Raw genomic sequence first — 12,034 nt, 5'->3', positions numbered from 1 at the left:
TGGTATATATGTATATATATATATATATATATACATGTATGTATGTGTGTGTGTATTTTAATTGAATATTAAGGATAATAAAAATAAATATTAAAAAATAATAAAAATAAGAAACAAAATTATGCATCATGTTTTTTATAATTTTTTTAAGTGTTTCTTCTTATTATTTTTATTAGTATATCTTATTTATTTTCATATTCATTTTTTGTTTTATATTTTATTAATAATATTAATGTTTAATTTTAACTTAAATTACACATCATGATGTTTCTTTTTTATTTTTAATATAAAGGATATATTTAATATAAAAGTACTTCCATAATTTAAATTTGGCTACCAGATGTGATCTCATCTGTGATCTAGTTCCTCTTTCACCTTCTTTGCCGTAAGCCACACACCTGCTGTTATTATCGGCTCTCTTATCTCTAACTGACTCTGCAGTGTGAAAGTGAGGTCACACTTAAATATAGGACATATACTGTATATATATTTTATCAAGCACCTTAACATGAGACAACTCCCTCATAATCCACACACATACACAAACACATGCTGAAACAGCACACAAAGCTGCAGGTTTTTGGGACTAAATGTCTCAACTAAACTGCCTGTGGACCCTACAAACCTGTCAGTACCCTCTTTACAATTACACAAACCACGCACAAGGGTAGATCACGTCATCATTTGTGCGATAAACTCCACTGCTCTGCCCACAGCAAGGTTGGCACGGTCAGCCTGAAGCTACAGAGGCCACCTGCATAAACAAATGAATAAATCATCTCAAGAACACCTGTGACTACAGCCACAGAGCGGCTACAGGGATTCTGAATCACAGCATGAATTCTAAAAACAGAAACAACTTATTAAAAGAGTTTATCATCACAGAGAACATGAAACATGATGTGCCATTTGGCATTTTCCCCTCTTTATTTATGGGTATGACACTGTTATATTACATAATATAGGCCTGTAAGTATTTTATTTTCAGTGGCCAGTGAAAAAGGAACCTGAAATAAATTTTTGGTTCCTTGTTAGACAGTAAGGATGAGAAAAAATATACAAACGCAAATGAATGTTTCATTCTCTGATAAAAGACAGTGTGACGTCCCAGGATGTGACTTATCAACTGATAAAAATGATCTGTGCAAACAAAGTCCCTCAGAACATTAAGGAAAAATAATCTATGATATAAGAACACACAGAGAGAAGAATAAAGACTTTTTATCTTGTCTATGACGATTTTTGTACAAACAAACCCTCTGTGATGTATATACATTGACATTTTGTTAGGTTTAAATTCCAAACAAGAACATTTAATCACAGGAAAACATGGAATTATTTAACTTAAAATTACTATTCATAACACACTAACAGCTTTTTATGTTGTTCTATGTCAAACACCATATCTGGGATGCTTTTTTCCCCATTCAAATTCATTCAAATTTGTCATCAGTAAAAACAGTAATATTGTGAAATATTATTACAATGTAAAATAACAGTTTTCTATTGAATATATTTTGAAATGTAATTTATTCCTGTGATGCAAAGTTGAATTTTCAGCATCATTAATCCAGTCTTAAGTGTCACATGATCTTCCCGAAACCATTGTAATATGCTGATTTGCTGCTCAAGAAGCATTTATTATTATCAGCGTTGAAAAAAAAACAGCATTTTTACTGTCACTTTTGATCAATTTAATGCATTCTTGCTAAATAAAAGAACAGATTTCTTTAAAAAAAAAAAAAAATTTAATTCAAGCATTTAAGCCTTTAGATCAAAACATTTTAAGATCATAAGAAACAAATTCAAGGTGGAAATTTAGGATTAATTCTGTCTAAATCTGGCAACAGCAAAGACAAGACGACAACTACACAAAGAAAGAAAATTATTACATTTCTAATATAAGATTGTGCATATTTAAGGAGTGTAGCTGAAAATGCAAGAATAATATTCATAAGCAAATTGTACATTCCCTCACATTACCGCATATTAGTTGCAAATTTATAGGCAGAGTGATTTCTCATGAATTACACAAGCTCCAGTTAAGCTCAGCAAAGCAAAACTGATGGGCATCTTCTAACCAGACATGCTAATGCAAGAACACTGCTACATTATTACATCTGACAGTAAGCTGAAAATGTGGGCCAAGTCTATTGAGGGCAGGAAACCACTGGTTTCATGGGTCTTCCTTCTCTGGGAGATGTATTATGAACGGGATGAGTGTGACAACCAACAAAGGGATAGATGGAATGTGTGTTTAGATGTGGAAGTAGAAAAACAGAAAAACTGTGGAGGATGAAAAATGAAATTCAGGGAGAGGACAGACAGAGAGGTGGATAATGGAGAAGAAGGGAAGGGAGGGCAGGCGGAGAGAACGAGACAAAAAAGGAGAGAGAGGTGCAGAGGTGACCCAGGCTGCACTCATTAGGCTGGATGCCCATACGGAGTGTCCAAGTGCTGAGATTCTCTCCAATTTACATCAAAGCCCCTGGGACACAAGTCCAGGCACCAAATCGAGTCAAACGTTCAAGTGATGCAGAAAAAGAGAGGCCTGGCCAACTGGGGTTGAGAAAGAATTCATTACGAAAACACACACGCCAAGATGGGCTTGTGGGACTTGACCAAACAACATCACAGAGCAATTTCTGTTCTAAAATTGAAATATGCAAATCTAATCAAAATGAATATGAGGGCCCGGTTGACTTTGATTGAGGTCTTCAGTGTGACGTCTGTTAATCTGTGGGAAATGTTGTGTGTACGGCACGCTCTCTGTCTGCTTGATGTAGGAGTCTTGTAATTTGCACGCTGACAGCTTACTGCCTGCCGGATGGATTATGGAATTTTATATGGAATATTCTGTAATTAGAGGGTTCTGTACACTGTAAGAAAAAAAAATGTCCTGGAAGAAAATTAACAGTACTTTTTCGGTTACTATTAAATACACAATAGTGGTGAAAAGTGACAATTAAGGCATTTCTAATGTTACAAAATACCAAAAAAGCCGCAAATCAGCATATTAGAATGGTTTCTTTAGGATAACGTGTCACTGAAGACTGCAGTAATGATGCTGAAAATTCAGCATTTCATTCATTTTAAAAATAGAAAACAGCTATTTTAAATTATAATAATTGTTCCGATATTACCATTTTTACTGTATTTTCAATTAAATAAATGCAGCCTTGGTGAGCATAAAAGACTTCTTTCAAAAATATTTAAAAAATCTTTGACCAAAACTTTTGAAGTGTAATGAATAAAACAAACCATGCTCTTAAATACCATTTCCACATACATATTCATAAACGAAGACCAACATAACAGGTGATAAGTCAGACCCAGCAGTGAATAAAGCTAACTTGAATGAATACATAAACATGTCAATTCAGTCTGTGATTCATAGAGGCTGAATCAACACTGTAAATTTGAAAATCTTCAAAATAGCATTGACAGCCAACACTGCATCAGATATTTAGATTTTTGGTTAGTCACAGAATATCGGGGAATTCTGTAACTGAATAATAGGGCCCGAGACTTTATAGTAATAATAGTCACATATCTGCCTATAAACGCTTCTTCACTCCTGAATCATTCTGAGAGATGATAACACAAAAAGCTCATCTGAGAGTAGACTGAATCTTCCAATGACAAAAGCTCAGTGTGACTGGGCAGTCAGAGAGAGGAGACTCTGTATTAAAATGAAGAATAACAGCTGAATCAGGAGGTAAATTAAAAATCGTGTCATTTACCAGGATAATCAATAAATCTGGGGCTGCTGGTGTTATGAATGTGATATGGGCAGTGTATCACAATGCCACAACGCCAAGTGACTTCCTAGCTGTCTAAATGATAAATGATGATTGACGTGTACTTTTGAGCAATTCTACCCCCAGAATTATAGCTAGCACCAAAGCAGGCATACAGTTCCTATCTACAGTTGCTTTTGCAGATTTATCTGATCTGCCTTTGAAATCAGGCTGGTGGTGAAACAGAGCACTTGTAACTTAAGTAGAATCTATCTGAGAGTCTAGCCTGCAAGGACTGTACATTTATCCAAGCATCTTTCATCATTGTTACTGGAACACAGCACAATAGCTCTGCTCTAGTTTCATGCCTGCACAACACAAAACACAAATACAAGTGCTCAGAGATATAGAGCATGCAAATCAAATCAAAAGCGATGCGGCAGCGCTAGAGCAGTCCGCCCCTGGCGTCTCTCTCACTTCCTTTTTCTCTGCAGTCCTCACTCTCTCCCTCTTTCATTCCATACTGTGAATCTCTTATTTCCAGGTCAGGCAGAAAGGATGTGATCTGTCTCTAATTCCTCTCATATACTTCTACTTGTCTCTGTATAATAGCTAACTGGATATGAAATGTGTGTTAAATTCTCGCTCAAGCACACACTTTTCAGGGTTGTGCAGCAATCGGTATTGAATTATAAATGTCTTGATCTTTAAACAAAATTCCAAATTTTGAATTGCGGAAACAAACAGTATGTTAATTTGAATTTAAGGGAGCATAATTAAAATGCAGATTTTTTGTGAAATTAATTGCCTATAAACAGCATACACACAACATTTTCAATATATTAAAAAGACATTATTATTAATAATATTGATAATAATATTAATGCAAGTCATTTTAATAATTTTAAAAAATATTTTCAAAAATCATCTCAAGAAATTTGTATATAATTTATATACATTTCATTATGTTTACTTTAATAATAAATATACTTTCATTTAATAAATAAATAGTTTATAAATATGCATAATCAGTTCAAATTAATGGTGCATTTATTTTTGGTGCATTAAACACTTTGACACATTAAATGTGATTAAATTAATTAAATACTGTTTGTCAGAGCTTTTTTATATTGTCTGTAATAACAAACAGAGATAAACACTCTCACAGGCACACAAACCCACATAATACAAAGCAACTGAAATCCCATCAAAACTACTTAAGAGTTGAAGAGATGCTTAAGCATCATTTTGATGAGGACAGCAGAAAAGGGGCATGAAGAGGGAGAGATGGAGAGAAAGTGGGGGATTAAAACATCAGAAGGTAAAACTTCCTCCCAGACTGATGTCCTGTCCCAAAGGAAAGAAAAAAAAAGAATAATCCCTCCCTTAAACGGACAGCCTGCACTTTTACCACCCACAGAGTGCTACACACACACACACACACACACAGTAGCTGAGTAAGCAAACGTATGAACTCTTCACAGTTTGTTTGTCCTAAAGATACCTCAAGGTGCTGATCTAGGCCCAGACTTCAATAAATAAAGCCAGAATGACAGTTTTTATAGACCAACCACAGCATTATTCTGAGATCTGAGTTTACCAACATGTGTTTATTTTTATATTCCTTTAAAGGTCTATACCAGAATATTTCTGTATTTTATTCAGAAAATTTTGAATAAAATTTTCTGTATTTTACATTTTTGTCTGATGTTTTAATTAGCATTTAATTTTCTATTTCCTATAAAATTTTGTATTTTATTTCATTTCATTTTATGTTATTTGATTTTATTATTTGATTTTATTTAAATATATTTAATATTTAATTATTTTATTTTATATGTAATTTCAGAATTTCGTAATAACAACATTTCATAATAATTAAATAATTATTGTAATTATTAGTATAATAATTATTACTACTAAACTAATAAAAACATCTAACTGTGATGGAGATTTACCGCTGATTACAGAACCGGCTTTACTGACAAGATGCGCATTAAATATCGCATGCGATTTATCGTGCAGCCCTACTGTTAGCCTATCCCAAACCATTACACTGAACTTTTAATGTTTTCAGAAATGAATAAAGAAATTTCAAGCCTCTTTGCAGTGTTTTAAATGTTGTTCTTTTGTGTTGTTTTATTTTAGATTTTATTTCATTATATTTTTTATTCTTATTTCATTCAATATTTCTTTTTTTTGTTGTTGCTATTTTACATAATATTTTTGTTATTTTATGTTGTTTTATTTGTTATTTTATATTTTAATTCATTTTATACTTTATATTTATTTTTTTTAATTTCATTTTGTTTTATTTGATTTCATTTCACTTTGTATTTAATATATTTGATTTGATTTGATTTGATCAGGGATATGACCTAGGCCAGACTCATGCCACAGCTCTAATGATTTCAGGTTTTACTACACTTGTGCGGGCCATTTGTTCTCTACAAAGATAGCAAATCCTGCCCACCACACACAGAGAGCTATAAAAGAAGTAACTCCCCCTACTTCAACAGCAGACATTGCTGAAAGATCAGCTGAGGAATAACTAGTGATGCAGTTGGCACAAACCTTGAAGAATAACCTCTGCCCCTTGAGATCTGACCCGAGTATACTGCAGAATAATACAAAATCAGTCAGAAGATCACACATCTCATGCACAAAAAAATCCACAGACAGACAGTCTGCAAGGGCAAATGAGGACAAATCCAATAAAGAAGACTAGCAGCTGTGTTATGCAATTAAACAGAGCTGCGTTTGCATGCTTCATTAAGATGCTGAGAGCTATCAGAGATGCAGACATCCACACACACACACACACACACACACACACACACGTGGCTTTGTCCAATCACCCCTGCACTCTCTAAAATCCCACCCACTCTCTCATTTGCCTCCAGGTGTTCATTTCTTTCTCAGTACGCCCCCCATTCCAATTAATGACTCCAATTGCATCCCCTGTCTAACGAGCTCAGAGAAAGAGAAAGGACTGTTTTTACCAACTCTATAATAACCTTAACCTAGAAGCAGAGGTCAGGAATGAAAACTGCCTCTGGTATGACGCTCCACAACACCAACCTGATAATAAAAAACACGCAACCCTAAAGCAACTGCACTTAGTAAGAGGACGACAAGTCAGTGATTGCTTGCACATGTTAAAAGATATTGACACAGAAAATATTTGGGTATCTCACAAAGGTTATCCAGAACATGCACAGGTCAAAAAGTCAAAAGACAAAATAATAATAATAATAATAATAATAATAATAATAACAACAATAATGATAATTATAATAATTATTATTATTTATATAGTAATACTACTACTACTACTAATAATAATTATTATTGTTGTTTGTTGTTGTAGTTATTGTTATTATCATTATTTTTTTAAAAAGAGCCTATTTTTAGTCTCTATTTTATTATAAATATTATAAAAATATTTTTGTTGTTGTTGTTGTAACGGTTTTTGTGACAATTAAGATAATTACCCCTGAAATAAAATTAAATATAAAATAAAATAATCAAATTAAATTAAATCAATTAGCCCAGATGCCCTATATAATATAAAAAATTAAAAATAAACATTTTTAATAATAAAATCTATGGCATTTTTAATAAACATAAACAAAATCAATACAATACAAAATAAATTACATTAAAAATGTGTGCTGATTTTAATATATATTTTAATATCATATATCAGCATAAACATTTTATTTAACATCTGAACGTGTTGTACTGCATTTAATTTATTCACATTGTAATATGTGGCCTATATAGTATTAAACTACAAATATAAAATATTTATATTTATTATTTTTAATATATATTTTTACACACGTGTGTGTATATATATATATAAATTTTTTTTTAATACATTTACTTTTATTTTATTTTCATTAATATTTAATTATATATTTTCATATATTTCATTTATTTTTAAGAATTACTTTACATTTAAAATAAAATTTTCATTTAAATTTAACTTTTAAAATATGCCTTTTATTTTACCTAAGATTACATGTTATATGTACAATATAAAAAAAAAATTGCTGTTTCATGTGAAAATGTTTCAAAGACACCCCCTCACACACACACACACACACACACACACATCAAAGGAGCAAAACAAAACCCATTTATCACATTACAGACTTCTGCATTGAATATCAATTGAAAATTTAAAAAAATGAATCAGGTTAAATAAATGTTTTTTCCTACATTTTTGTCTACTTTTACTGATGGTGTTGAAAACTACACAAAGAATAAAAAAGGAAGGAGCTCAACTCACCACAACACATATCCAGGTGTAAACACGCTGCTTTCTTCCTCAGTCTGATCCCCCTGCAGCCACACCTGTAACGGTCATTTGCATGTGCGTTAGCATTTGAATTAGACATTTAAATAACGGCTGTTTAAAGGAGCTAATCCTCAACCCCACAGGATGCTAATAAGAAAATGTGAAAGTGATTTGTGTAGCAACATTGATGTGAGCTTGGCCAAGTACATTCTGAACTTATTATCTTGAGTAATAACCCTGAGCAGCCTTTTTATTCCACTTCCTGTTTACACTACGGTGGGAATGTCCCACAAACTGACAATCTTTCAGTCACACTCCTCTTGTGGCTGCGGTTTACGACTGAGCAAGCTGGACAGCTTTTTATCATCAGAGAGGAAAAAATGTGGATTATATTTATTCTGAAGTCTGATTCTTAGTTCAGTTTAAAACCTTGGAGGGGTCTTTAACATAGAAATCTAGTGATATATTGATCGGCTTGGCTATTGTATTGATTGATTGATTGGAAAAGGTCAGTTTACAACAGGGATCAGTTCCTGTCTGCATGTTTGTCCCATCACTACAGGGTCAAAGGTCAAGTTCTATAGTTGCCGCAATGAGAACTGCAGAGCAAGACTTCAATAAGATAATACGTAGCTACAAATAAGCATATTCCTTTGATGGCGTGCCAAATTAAAGATCGTAACATTTTGAGATCATGAAACTAGTTAAAGACTATATACACACACTGACAAACATTATCACAAAAGCAAAACACAAAAAAGCTACATTAAAACACATTGATTTAGATTTATACAATAAACAATAGATAAAACAATAGATTTATACCTCAAAATATGATAATGCGCAAAGGTGCACACATGTCTGAGGCCACCAGTCAAAATAATTGTAATTTGCATTTCTTTAATTCAATACATTTTACTTTCATAATACAATATAATAATATTGTATACAATATTTTTCAAATTAAGTTTTTATGCATTTAAATATGAGCCTGATAGTGAAGATTTTTAAGCTTTGCACTTTTTTTATTTTATATCACAAAATTCATGTTTTAATCTTTTCAAAATGTAAATAATTTCAGCTTTAAATCAGATTTTGAATTGGATTTTCAAAGTGGCCTCAAACATTCGAATTCAATTTAATTTGTCCTAGTATATATATTTTTACTTAATATTTTCCTTCAAGCACACTGATCTAACAAGGTCATAAAATTAAGAGCATATGTTAGTGATTCCACTTGATCTGTGGAGCAAAGAGGTCACACACACACACTTAAATATGTGTTATGGCATGTTCATTCAAATAGACTCTCATGCCCAGATGCTCAGAAACACTTTAAAGTAAAAAAAAAAGATCACATGTGGGATGGAATGAATGTGATCTGAGTCAACTCACTATCGAGAAGAGTCGTTGAACTCCGAAGGGTCACGGGTGCAATAAAAGTCCGTCTGTTTTATGTGTCCTATCACTTTTCTTCTGCCATAACCTGATAGCTGAGCAGAGAGGAAACTTTCTCAGGCAGTAAAAAGTGACTGAACTCCAGTGAAAGTGGACCACACAGCGATCCTCCATCCTCAGACATCACAGGCGCAGATTATTTCACGGTTCTGGCTGAATAACACAAATACCTGGGGGGCAAAGGTCTGGTCAGGAGGATTCTGGACACACAAGAGAGCATTCAGTGACCCCTGGCTTTTAATATGAGGGCCATGTATGGCATCTGACCTCTAGCATTGGTTTAAAAATATCCCCAGACTGAAGATAGCCGTTACAGTATACTGTAAAAATGAGAAGATACATTTGGGTTTCCTCAGGTTGAACTGGAGGAACCCTCTGGAGAACTTCTGGAAACTTTTGAAGCTGTCAAATATTCTATTGTATGCTGAAGAAACTTCACTATGTAAATCAAGTACCTCAAATAATTTCCCTTAGGGTTGCTGGCATGTTGACAGTATTGGAGAAACTTCCATCTTGTAAGTTCCTCAGAAAACAACCATTCTGAGAGGGCACCTAGAATGTTTTGAACATATCAATACACTCCACAAGAGATTAAATGAATATTTAATAATTCAATAATGGATTAGACATAACCTAGGATTAACAGAGTCAGGTTTAATCAAACAAAAGCATTTCAATTCTTACAAACTAAGAAGAAGTTTCAAAGAGATGGGACAAGATAAAAAGTGGGAAAACCGTAAAGCTAAACCCAGAAACAAGGGCTAAAAAGTCAATAAAATCACCTTAAGTTCTTTGACGCGTAAAGAGCCCTTATGTAACATTAACATCGAAACAAAACATCCCCTTAGATTCGCGCTCGCCTCCCACAGTGATCCAGGACATCTGGCCTTGTTGCTAGGAAACAGAGGTCCGAACAACCGCTCAGGTGGACATAATTCGTTTAAAAATGATTTAAAGACACAGACACCAGCAGATAAACTTTAAAAACAGATCCGGCCAGATCAAAATGTTTCCTCAATTGTTGAATTAAATTGAGCTCAGTAAGATTTTTTAAAGAAATGTAATACTTTGATTTAGTAAGAATAATGCATTAACCAAAAGTGACAGTAAAGGCATTTATACACCTTATTTTTCCCGTTAGAGCGGGCGCGGCCATTTGTAAATTTTATGTGCGATGCTTCCGGTCTCATCCGCTTCCAGCTATTTTTAGCTGTACAAAACAGCTCGTTTTGCTGCTTGATATTGCAAACTGGTGTGTTTTACCATATTATTTTAATGTATTATCTTAATTATAAACAAACTGGTTTGGAGTGCAAACAGTTTTCGCGTTTACTGTTATTCTTATCGTTATTTCCCTACAGCAGCTAACGAACCAGAAGTCTCGCACATTCATAGAAAACGGCTTACTTCCGAGTTAAAAAATAAGGTGGATAATATTATAAATTATATCTGTATCAAATAAATTCTGCTCTTTAAACTCTATTCAACATTGATAATAATAAGAAATGTTTCTTAAGCATTAAATCAGCAGACCAGACTGATATTTGAAGGATCATGTGACAAAAGACCAGAGTAATGATGTAGAAAATGCCATTTGTCTGTTTGAAAAAGACAGTGATTTATGTTTGCTTATGAATTCTTGTTGAAGCAAGTATGCTTTAAGATTTTAAGAGGGAACTTTTTGGGTTTAGACTAAATTTCTACTTCTACACCTCAAGCTAAGCTTTTATACAACCAAAACAATAATTATCCCCAAGCACGTGCTTGAGCAAGTCAAAAGAGGAAAATATATGTGGTTTTCATGCATGTTTGCCATCTGTGCCAAATACACAAGATGGTCAAAGTCACAGTAGCCTATTCATGTGTACAATCTCACATACAAAGTCAGTCTTTATAGGTGCCACTGTAAAGTCTGGCCATCCAGCCCACACAGATGATGAAAGGTTTTGAAGCATTCATTAGAGTGGGGATGCTTTGTGTAAGACACAAGACCTTGTTAGTGTGTGTTGACATTATGTGAGGCCTAGGACTTGTGCTCTGGTGGGACAGGCGGCTCCTTCATTATTCATGATTCGCCTTGCTGATGCTATTTATACCAGCGTTTTGACTCATCACGCTCTAGTGATTCTGTCTGCTTCTGGAAATTTGTCCATGTGAGGACCATGATTGTACTTCCTCAATGCATTTTAAGGCCTTTGTGCTGCTGCACCTGTAATAAAAGAGGGCAGAGAAACGTATTACTCACAATAAATTACATCAGAAATAATTTATCACATAATTGTCCTATTTTTATTCCTGTCTGGATTGAATGCATCGGCGTAAAAATGTGCCATTAAATAAGCACAGGGTAGGAAATGTACAAACTAAAATACAATAAAGACAGAAAAGACCAAGTTTCTACATTTTATCATCAAAAACACTTGTATTTTGGGTGCAAATTTGGTTGGTATTTGAACTGTGAAACTCATCTGTGGGTCTTTGCAGGTCTTGGTTCTCTGGGGAATCTCATTTTCTCTGGAGAGGAAACTGG

General features: G+C 33.6%; 1 protein-coding gene and 1 long non-coding RNA gene across 2 annotated transcripts in view; both read right to left on the bottom strand.

Annotated features, from left to right (window-relative positions):
• Positions 1–8,190, bottom strand: part of tiam1a (TIAM Rac1 associated GEF 1a) — a 63,757-nt gene extending 55,567 nt beyond the window's left edge. The window contains exon 1 of the mRNA XM_016528397.1: positions 8,038–8,190. The gene's annotated coding sequence lies outside the window, so the exon portion shown is untranslated. The remainder of the gene's footprint in view (positions 1–8,037) is intronic.
• Positions 8,191–9,646: 1,456 nt separating this feature from the next.
• LOC107720641 (uncharacterized) lies at positions 9,647–10,600 on the bottom strand. The gene is made up of 3 exons (XR_001637633.1): positions 10,287–10,600; positions 9,960–10,056; positions 9,647–9,704 (listed from the first exon to the last, which is right to left on the bottom strand). It is a non-coding gene; the product is annotated as an uncharacterized LOC107720641 (long non-coding RNA).
• Positions 10,601–12,034: the final 1,434 nt, after the last annotated feature.

This window comes from Sinocyclocheilus rhinocerous, unplaced genomic scaffold (assembly GCF_001515625.1).
Source record: "Sinocyclocheilus rhinocerous isolate Xijiao unplaced genomic scaffold, SAMN03320098_v1.1 scaffold603, whole genome shotgun sequence".
Lineage (NCBI taxonomy): Eukaryota > Metazoa > Chordata > Actinopteri > Cypriniformes > Cyprinidae > Sinocyclocheilus > Sinocyclocheilus rhinocerous.
Note: the sequence above shows the minus strand (reverse complement) of the source record. Positions and strands in the feature narration are given on the sequence as shown.